Source organism: Microtus oregoni, unplaced genomic scaffold, assembly GCF_018167655.1.
Source record: "Microtus oregoni isolate MIOR12 unplaced genomic scaffold, Mior012 000179F_ref0000403, whole genome shotgun sequence".
In the NCBI taxonomy this organism is placed as follows: domain Eukaryota; kingdom Metazoa; phylum Chordata; class Mammalia; order Rodentia; family Cricetidae; genus Microtus; species Microtus oregoni.
This window is the reverse complement of record NW_024544837.1, coordinates 118,595-128,157: the sequence shown is the minus strand read 5'-3', so window position 1 is coordinate 128,157 and position 9,563 is coordinate 118,595. Positions and strand designations below refer to the sequence as shown.

At 46.4% G+C, this 9,563-nt stretch overlaps 1 pseudogene; it reads left to right on the top strand.

The window, feature by feature from the left end:
- Positions 1-4,657: 4,657 nt before the first annotated feature.
- LOC121445358 lies at positions 4,658-6,801 on the top strand (annotated as a pseudogene).
- Positions 6,802-9,563: the final 2,762 nt, after the last annotated feature.

The window sequence follows — 9,563 nt, the reverse complement described above, 5'->3', positions numbered from 1 at the left end:
CTGTGGAAAGGATATGGGGGGTACATGGGTTATTGAAGACTTAAAATGGGGACCACTAGAAGCCTAGATAGGCAGACCTGGTGGAATCTGCAAGAGGTTCTAGTTTCTATCTTCAGATACCAAAGGATCTGAGCAAAAGTGGTAACAGAAAGCTTTTCACACTCTGGAAGGCACAGTGGGGAAGGAGTTGACAGAGTCCAAAAGCAAAGAGGACTCCATTCTCTAGGGAGCAGTGATAGGGGCCTTGATGAGACTGTAACCACGGGGCTAGACAGATGTCAAAATGAACAGAGGTGTTCTTGGTCCTTCAGTCTATTTCCAGCAGAGAAGCCTGAGTAATCTTGCTCAGGTCACACCAGGCCCACACTACAGATTCTCATCTTCCTTGTTGGGGGGAGGTACTTCCTGCACTGGGGCAAATGTCAAGAGAACATCCCCCATTCCCACAGCCCTACCCATAACTAGCCCTGTGGAGCCACTGTGTCTAGGAGGTGTACCCGCTACAGGTGCATCCCCAGGTAGGTACCTGGGAGGCTTCATTCTTCATTCGACACTTTTACCCCTGCCCAGTGTCATCTCAGACAGCATCACACCCCTGACAACCCCACTGCAGTTGCAAACTGACCTCTGTTTATCATTTTTGTTTCTATTGCGCCCCCTTTTCTGCACTATTTCTGTCTCTGTGTTGTGTTTCTTATCACCTGTCTCCCCCAGCAGATGATAAACGCCATCAAAGGAACACTGTTAATTCTGCTCCTAGCATCCAGCCCATCGAAGGCACTTGAGAATATTTGGGCAACTTGGGTGACTTGTGAGTGGAGAGGCTGCTGAGGGGGTGGATGAGTTTGGTTTTCAATTTTGTTTTGTTTTGTTTTCCGGTCTTGGTCCCAGAGCAGATGGCAGTGTTACTTCTGGGCTCGGGAGCTCACAGGAGAGGGCAGGTGAAGATGTTAGTTGGGAACAGGTGGAGCCAAGGTAACAAACAAGTTTAGCTTTTCTCCTTAGACTCTTACTGAGGGAGCACCCTTCAGGGCCAAAGAGCACCTCCAAACAGCCAGCTAGGTGTGCTGGGTGGTGCTGCTGGGTGTCCTGCCACTAAAAGTGTGGACACAGGCTGTCAGACCTTTGCTCTCAGGCAGATGCTGAGCTTCGCACGCGAGCCTGGCCCTTTGCACTGCCTGACTTGGTCTAGTTGCGCTCTTGCAAAGCCTAGATTATTTCTCTCTCTTGAGACCCACCCCAACGCCCAGAGAAACTGGCCCTTAAGAGCCTCACTCCTCCCCCTCTGCCTGTTAGCTTGGCTGCGACCCGTGCCCATTTCTGAGCTGGATGGCTCTTTTCATGCCATTTGTCACTTACGGGGCACCACATCCCCAGCCAGGTGGGGCAGGGACAGGCAGGCCTACCTCTGCCCCAGAGGACGGAGCATGCTGAGGCATGCAGGCCCCCCGAGAGCCTAGTGCCATGCATATCTCCCCACTGGCCCCTATGCCCCCTGCAGACCGCCTGGATCCCCCATCACCCTTTCCTCCACTATCTGCAAGTAGCTCCTCAGCTACTTCTCTGTGGTCTGCCTCTGTATACAAAACACTAGCAAGCCCCGGGAGCCCAGTGGGAGCTGCAAGAGGGGTCTGCCAGGCTTGTAGCTTGCAATAGGTGACATTAAAGGTGAGATCTGCATGCTCACCAGCCACCCTCAACCTTAGATCAAGCAGCGCGAACATGCATCATAAGCTGGTACCCAATCTGAGGGAAACAGAGTCATCCAGTGGCGCCACTGGTCTTCCTGTCCATCCTCGGGGCTGGGGTCATTGTGCTTCTCATGAGAGCTTGGACTCAGGAACCAGGCAAGAAAAGTCACCAAGTCACCAACCAGCTGCTCTCCCTCCACCAGGCTTTCCTGGCACCCATTGGCTTGAAGTGGGAGAGAAAATCTTACACACCCAATGTTTTCCTTGCATAAAATAGTGGAAAGGAATCCCCGTGGTCTGGGATGCAGCCCTCCCCCCCAAATTAGCTATTATGCTGCCCCAGGATTCCCTCAAGATCCTCCCTCAACAGGATAATAATCAAAACTGTATCATTTAAAACACTGCTTGGTCAATGAGTCTAGCAAATTTCTAGCAAGCTCTTACATATTTAATTAACCCATTTCTAATACTTTATATTTTACTATGGGGTGTGTGGCCTACCGGCAAGGTTCCACTTGGCAGCTTTCTTCTTTCTCTTCTGGCAGCTCCATGGCATCTCTCTGTCTCCACACACACACACACACACTCTCTCTCTCTCTCTCTCTCTCTCTCTCTCTCTCTATATATATATATATATATATATATATATATATATATATATCTTTTCAGCCTGGCTTTACTCTGTTAAGCCATTGACTGAAAGCAGCTTCTTTATTAACCAGTGGGAATAAAACATATTCACAGCATACATCACCTCCCACATCAAGGTCCTATAAAGGTGGTGGTGTCTTCACCCTGACCCTGAAGGTGGTAGGTAGTTCCTTGGAGCCTTTCCTGATCCTCCTTGGGATCCCCAGACAGCACTCGTGGGTTCAGCACCTCCTCACAGACGAAGGTGAGTACTGGGGGCTCCTGGTTTGCCCCTCCTTCCCAAGAAAAGGAAGTTTGGATGATGGAATGCTGGGTAGCCCCTCCAAGATGGAACACTAAGATTCTTTATTGTGATCAGGAAATTCCTTAGGGGAGAAACTGAGGCTAGAGAACTAAAAGGATTTGCCTAAGGTCCAGTAGCTAGTGTCAGATCTTTAGATGGAAATGAGATACCCTACACTTTCAGGTCAACTCCCACTGCCTCACTGATCTTTGGGGGCTTCCCCGTTCCTGCATGCACATGTAACCCCTTCCTCAGGACTGCCAATAGGGTAGAGGGCTCTCTCTGGGTGGGTAGGGTGGATAGAGGAGGTGTACTGAACTTTTCCTGTGTACTCCGTCTTATTTCAAAACTACCCCTGATAGCCTCCACCCTCCCAAAGGCTAGCATGGCAGAGCTGAGAGTTCTGCCGTGCTCAGCAGGAGCCTTGGAACCACCCACTGCTCAGGGGTTCCCTGTCCTGCTGACTGACTCTTCCATCCTTGCTGGGATACAGCCAGCTTGATAGATTGCTAGCTGGTGGAAACAAGAGTTGTATTTCCCCTGGCTCTTCCATCTTACAAAGGCTTCCTTGGGTTACCAATTATGTTGAAGGAGAAATCAAGGCACACCTAGGCTGGAGCTCTCCCCACTACATTGAAGGAACTAATTCTCCAGTATGCTTTGTGAGTTAACTCCTCTGGACAGCCCCTCTCTTCAAGGTGGCTGTAGTATTTGGGGTAGGAACTATACATCTTCTTGTCTTATGTGATTCAGATCTTTTTTTAGCATCTGCACTCTCTGAATTGGACAATCTCTTTTTGTTTGTTTGTTTTTCCAAAACAGGGTTTCTCTGTGTAGTCCTGTCTGTCCTGGAACTCACTCTAGACCAGACAGGCCCTGAATTCACAGATCCGCCTGCCACTGCCTCCTGAGTGCTGGGTTTAAAAAGCCTGCACCACCAGCTCCTGGCTGACTTGGGCAATCTTGTCTTACCTCTCTGGGTTACGTCACTGAAGCCCGAAAGGTAAAGCGACTTCTTCAAACTACCGGACTGGATGTCACTGCAGAACGACTCTCCCGGCTGGGCACACCCTTAGGGCAGTCTGTGTATTTGCCATTAAAGTGTGGCTCTGTTGAACTCAGAGCACTAGAGCTGAGAGGAATGTGGCTTGGGCACTGATTTTCTGTCCCCTTGCATCCCTGTCCTCTACCAGGGTTAAGTGGAATTCTTTAGATCCTAGGATGAACAGAGTGACCTGAGAACTCAAATTTTTTGTTTTTCTAAGGGAGGCACCTGTGATAGTAGCTGGAAATCCCGTGGAATTTTCCCTAATAGCTCTGAATCCTGACTCTGTTGCAATTGCTGGATGACTTGGGCAAGTCAGTGCCCCATTTGGAGGCCTATTTCCCTGCTAGACTATGAAGTGAGGCCGAAGGAGCAAATGATCTCTAATTCCCCAATAGCATGGCATCCAAAAAGTGTAGGACCCAACGGGACTGCTTGTGTGATTTGTGCTAATTGTGCAATTATTGGAATTGGTTGGGTGGTCCAAAGCTGTGTTTAGACACAGACACTGCTTAGGTTGCTGCTCATGATGGATATAAAACCGACAAAGGAAACTACAGCGTTGGGGTGAATGGAGACCACAGACATTGGAAGTCGCTGTTTGAAATCTCACAGTAGCAGTTCAGAGAGGCTCTCTGGAAGTGAGTGGCAGCAAGAATATTCAAATTCCCTAGCTGTGCAACTTTGAGACTGTCACTCACCCTCTCTGAGTCTCACTGCAGCCTTCTTTGTAGGTTTGGGTTCGAGATTGAATAAGAAACGTCTGTGTGTGGGAGGAATATGATCAAAACCAAACCACAATTTGCTTCCAGGGTACAGAGACTTCTCTATAAGAGCTCAGTCCACGAGACCCCAGCCTTACTGTGTGTGGAATTTTTGGCACAGAGTGGCAGCTCAACAAACAATCCCTGTCTCCCTCCATGCCCAGTGACAGGCTTCTCCTTTCCTTGACCAGCATGGTGACGCTTTAGGAAATCCGTCCCTCACCCTCAGTCTGATGGTCTGTCTTTCCTTTTCTTGCCTCTCCTCTCAGCAGCCACCTAGAAGATGCCTTCCCTATATGGACTTCTAACCTTCCTGTCAGCCACAGAGCTGCTCCTGGCCATCACCACCTTCTGCCTTGGATTCTGGGTGGTCAGAGCCACAAGGACCAGCATCCCTAAAGGCCTGAAGAGTCCACCTGGGCCCTGGGGCTGGCCCATCATTGGGCACATACTGACTCTGGGGAAGAACCCACACCTGTCTCTGACCAAGCTGAGCAAGCAGTACGGGGATGTGCTGCAGATCCACATTGGCTCCACCCCTGTGGTGGTGCTGAGTGGCCTGGACACCATCCGGCAGGCCCTGGTGAAGAAGGGAGATGACTTCAAGGGCCGTCCAGACCTCTACAGCTTTAATTTCATCAGCAATGGGCAGATCATGGCTTTCAAACAAGACTCTGGATCAGTATGGGTTGCCCAGTAGAGCCTAGCCCAGGATGTGTTGATGAGATTCTCCATAGACTCAGACCCAGATTCTGCATTATTTTGCTACTTGGGAGTGGTGGGGGGTATGTGAGCAGGGAGGTGTAATACCTAATCATAATGTTCCAGAAGCTGGTGGCAGAGGATGGTCACTTAGACCCTTAGAGGTGTTTGGTGGTGTCAGTAGCCAATGTCATCTGTGCCATGTGCTTTGGTCAACGTTATGACCATGATAACCAAGAACTGCTTAGCATAGTCAATCTGAGTAATGAGTTTTGGGAAGTTACTGCCTCTGGATTCCCAGCTGACTTCATCCCTGTCCTCCACTACCTACCTAACTCGTCCCTGGATGTCTTCAAGAACCTGAATAAGAAGTTCTACAGCTTCATCTAGAAGTTAATCAAGGAACACTACAGAACATTTGAGAAGGTAGAGGCTGTGGAGGAGCAGGTGGTGGTGGGAAGCAGGTCAGGTCCAGGGCCAGAACGTCACAGGCAAGCTTGAAGCCAGTGGCAGAGTACACTCCATTCTCACCAGGGCACTAGAACTTCTCTTGGTTAATCCCTCTGTGCATCCGTCAGACAAAAGCCACCAAATAGGAGTTCTGGGCCAGTTCTTGTTGGACCAGGAAGAGATAAAACCATGTCTCCTGGACTCATAGTAGAAAAAAATTCAAGAACGTCTAACACTAAGAGTGTCAGGCTCTGTGCCTCAAGGGTCCCGTGAGTTGGGGCCACCAGTTCTCTGAAGTAGGAAGGAGACTTGGAGAGGGAAAGGACAAGTAGGACAGCAGCCTCAGAGTGTCAGCTCTTGCACAAAGGCAGTAATGGCAGGGAGGGACCAGGCCTAGATGGAGAGGTAGGACTAGACTTGAGGTATGTCTCACCTTGTGCTCCTTTGCCTCCCAGGGCCACATCCGGGACATCACAGACAGCCTCATTGAGCACTGTCAGGACAAAAAGTTGGATGAGAATGCCAATGTCCAGCTGTCAGATGATAAGGTCATTAGTGTCATCTTTGACCTCTTTGGAGCAGGTGCGTGCTCTTCAGTGTATCATCCTGTGCTCAGGTGCCCGAAGCTGCCACATCCCTAACTTCTCTCCCTCTGTTCTGTCCTGGTCAGGGTTTGACACAGTCACCACTGCAATGTCTTGGAGCCTCATGTACCTGGTGACAAACCCTAGGGTACAGAGAAAGATCCAGGAGGAGCTAGGTACGTGGTGGTTCCATTCAGAGGAGTCTATGTGCAGGGACCCTTATAAAGTCTGGGCAATCCCTTAATCCTCTTGGATCCCTGTATTCTGTAGACACAGTGATTGGCAGGAATCGGAGACCCCGACTTTCTGACAGACCTCAGCTGCCCTATCTTGAGGCCTTCATCCTGGAGACTTTCTGACATTCATCCTTCCTTCCCTTCACCATCCCCCACAGGTCAGGCCATAGAGCTATTGGTATTTGATACTAGGCCTTAGTTAATATGCACAGCCAGTTAAGGCTCTTGAGAGGGACATGACATGAGAGACAGGGGACAGATTCTCCTGTGTCCCTGAATCTGACTAAGCTTCCTCTTTCCCCAGCACCACAAGAGACAGAAATCTGTGTGGCTTCTATATCCCCAAAAGATGCTGTGTCTCTGTGAGCCAGTGGCACATTAACCATGACCAGTAAATTGACAGAGGAAGTGGAAACTCCTGGGTGTGCGAGGTCCATCCTCTCCTGGGCTTCAGACCCTCTTACCTCTCGGGGATTGACCTAACTGTTGCGTATAAGCTCCTGAACATCTACTTCAACTCTCTTCCTTTGCTTACAGTGCGGTGACCCAAACAAGTTCCAGCCTGAAAGTTTTCTCACCTCAAGTGGCACTCTAGACAATTAATATCATTTTATGTGTATGAGTATTTTTCTTGCTTGCCTATTGTGTGTATGTGTGGTGCCTGTGGAGGCCAGAAGAGGGCGTCTGGTCCCTTGGAACTAGAGTTACAATTTTGAGCCACCCTGTGAGTGCTGGGATTGGAACTCATGTCCTCTGAAAGAGCCAGCCAGTGCTCTTAACCATCGAGTCATCTCTCAAGCCTCTCATTCACATTCTTAGTTTTTGTTATTCTTGTTTTTCCCTTTTGGCTTTTTAACCCTTTTCCCCACTAGCTTTTTCTTGATTCTTGTGAAATGTTTATGTGTATGGGTTTTTTCCTGCAAAGTGTGTTGGGGGTGGAGTGAGAGGGGAAGGTGCACTTCACAACACATGTAACTGGAGGTTTCTTTTCTGGTTACTATTTCCTCAGTAACCACTCTGAGGCTAAATATTAATTACAAACTGTTCAAGCTATTAGCTTAGGCTTCTTATTAACTAGTTTACGTGTCTTAACCCATTTTCATTATCCTATGTTTTACTATGAGGCTAATGGCTTGCTACTCATATCTTACTTCTCTGGTGGCTGCTAACATCTCCCAGACTTCACCTCCCCCCCCCCCCCATGTCTTTGCTTGGATTTTTTGCCTGACTCTATTTTGCCTGCCTATTGGCCAAATCAGTTTCTTTCTTAATCAATGGTAATAAAACATATTCACAGCATACAGAAGGGCATACCACATCATCTCCCTGTCTCTGTCTAATTAAAAAGGAGGGTTTTAACTTTAACATTGTAAAATTATATACAACAAAACAAGTATCAAGCAAGAGTAAAAGTCATAATATTTAGTCTATTTGTATTGGACAAAATTTAAAAAATGCTCTTATCATTTATTCTATCTTTGTGAGTCTAAAGTTTTATATCTAATTTGTCTTTGATCATAACTAAGGAAAACTATAATTATAACTATCTAGTATTCAACTCCATCAAACACCCCTGAAGGATATAATATTACCTATATAAATAGAAAATGCATTGTAAGCAGCTTTCAAAATTCTAAAAATGACAGAAACATCTGGCTGCCTGAAGAGTCACCCAAAGTTCTTCTGTAAAGTTGGGACATCCACCTTTCAGCCCAAAGGCCTAGAGTGACTGGCAGATTTCTCAGGGAAGCATGAAATCTGAGGGACTATCCTGCCCATTTTGGCAAAATTCATCAGCTTCCTTTTGTGTCCTGCAGAATGTCTGGCAGACTCCTTCATGAAGCAAGAATACTTGAAGGACTGTCCAACTTTGTTTTGGTTCAGCAGTCATTTTTTTTCTGTGGGTACTACACGTCCACGTTCTATAACATATTGTCAAGCAGAAGCAGGCAAGAGCAGTTTCTTTCCCAGATGTCTAGCCTTGCAACATTGAAAGCAAACTCCATAAGGAGCTTCTTCGATGCCCATCATCCTCTTGAAGTAATTGGTGCTGTCAGGAGCAGACATCTCTCACTGTTGAGAAAGGTCTAAACTCAAAACATTTTAAATACCATGTTCTTTAGGTCTTTGAAGTGTTCAAAGATTACCTATCTATCCAAAAATATATCTCTGCATATCTATAAAACCTAACATGAGAAGTTTGACTTCTTATGACTATTAATTTATATTTTTAACTATACATTACATTTTTTAATGAGCTGCATAAACATAAAACTTTAAAAATGAGTAGAAATATATATATATGGTATAACAAATTATATGAAAATTGACCTTAAATTTGTATCAATAAACCAAAATCCAAACCTATATAAAATATTCTGAGATTAACAGCTGTGTTTTGGATTAAAGTAGATTTAGCAATCTCTCTTTTTTATAGTTTCTATATCATATCCTTCTTTTTTTAGAAAGAGATTGACTGTGAACATTAACCATTTATAAACAACCTTCTTTAAATGAAAACAAATATTCTCAAACAATATTTTGGGAATTTCGGCATAGTTTTCCATCTACTTCTTGCTAATTGGCAGTAAACCAATCTTATGGAGACATAGCAAGAGAGTAGGCCAAGTCACAGAGATGCTATGTAGCCACCGAAGGAGACAGATGCCAGATGCTGGATAGAACCTTACTGGTAGGCCACAACCATGTGGCAATACACAAATTAATAGAAATTGGTTAATTTAAGATGTGAGATCTAGCTAGGAATACACTAGAACTGTTGATCAAGCAGTGCTGCAATTAATATAGTTTCAGTGTGATTATTTCAGGACTAGATAGCCAGGAAATAAACACGCAGCCTCAGACTACAGATTGGAATGCCAATGTGGGTTTGACTACTTCCATGTAAGAACCTGAAAAAACTTGGAAAGGAATTCTAGACCCAAAAGAACAGAGTTAAGCATGGCTTCTTGGTAGCCAGCATTTTTTTTCCCCAGATGGGCTCTGTTTGCTAGTGGCAAGCAGGAGACTGTGGCTTCTTTAAGAAAAGGCTTACTGACTCAGCATTAGAAATGGCAGCTTCCTGATTCATGCTGCCAGCATGAACTCTGACTCTTTCAGGAGGCCAAGAACTTAAATGGGGTTTGTGAGCAGCACA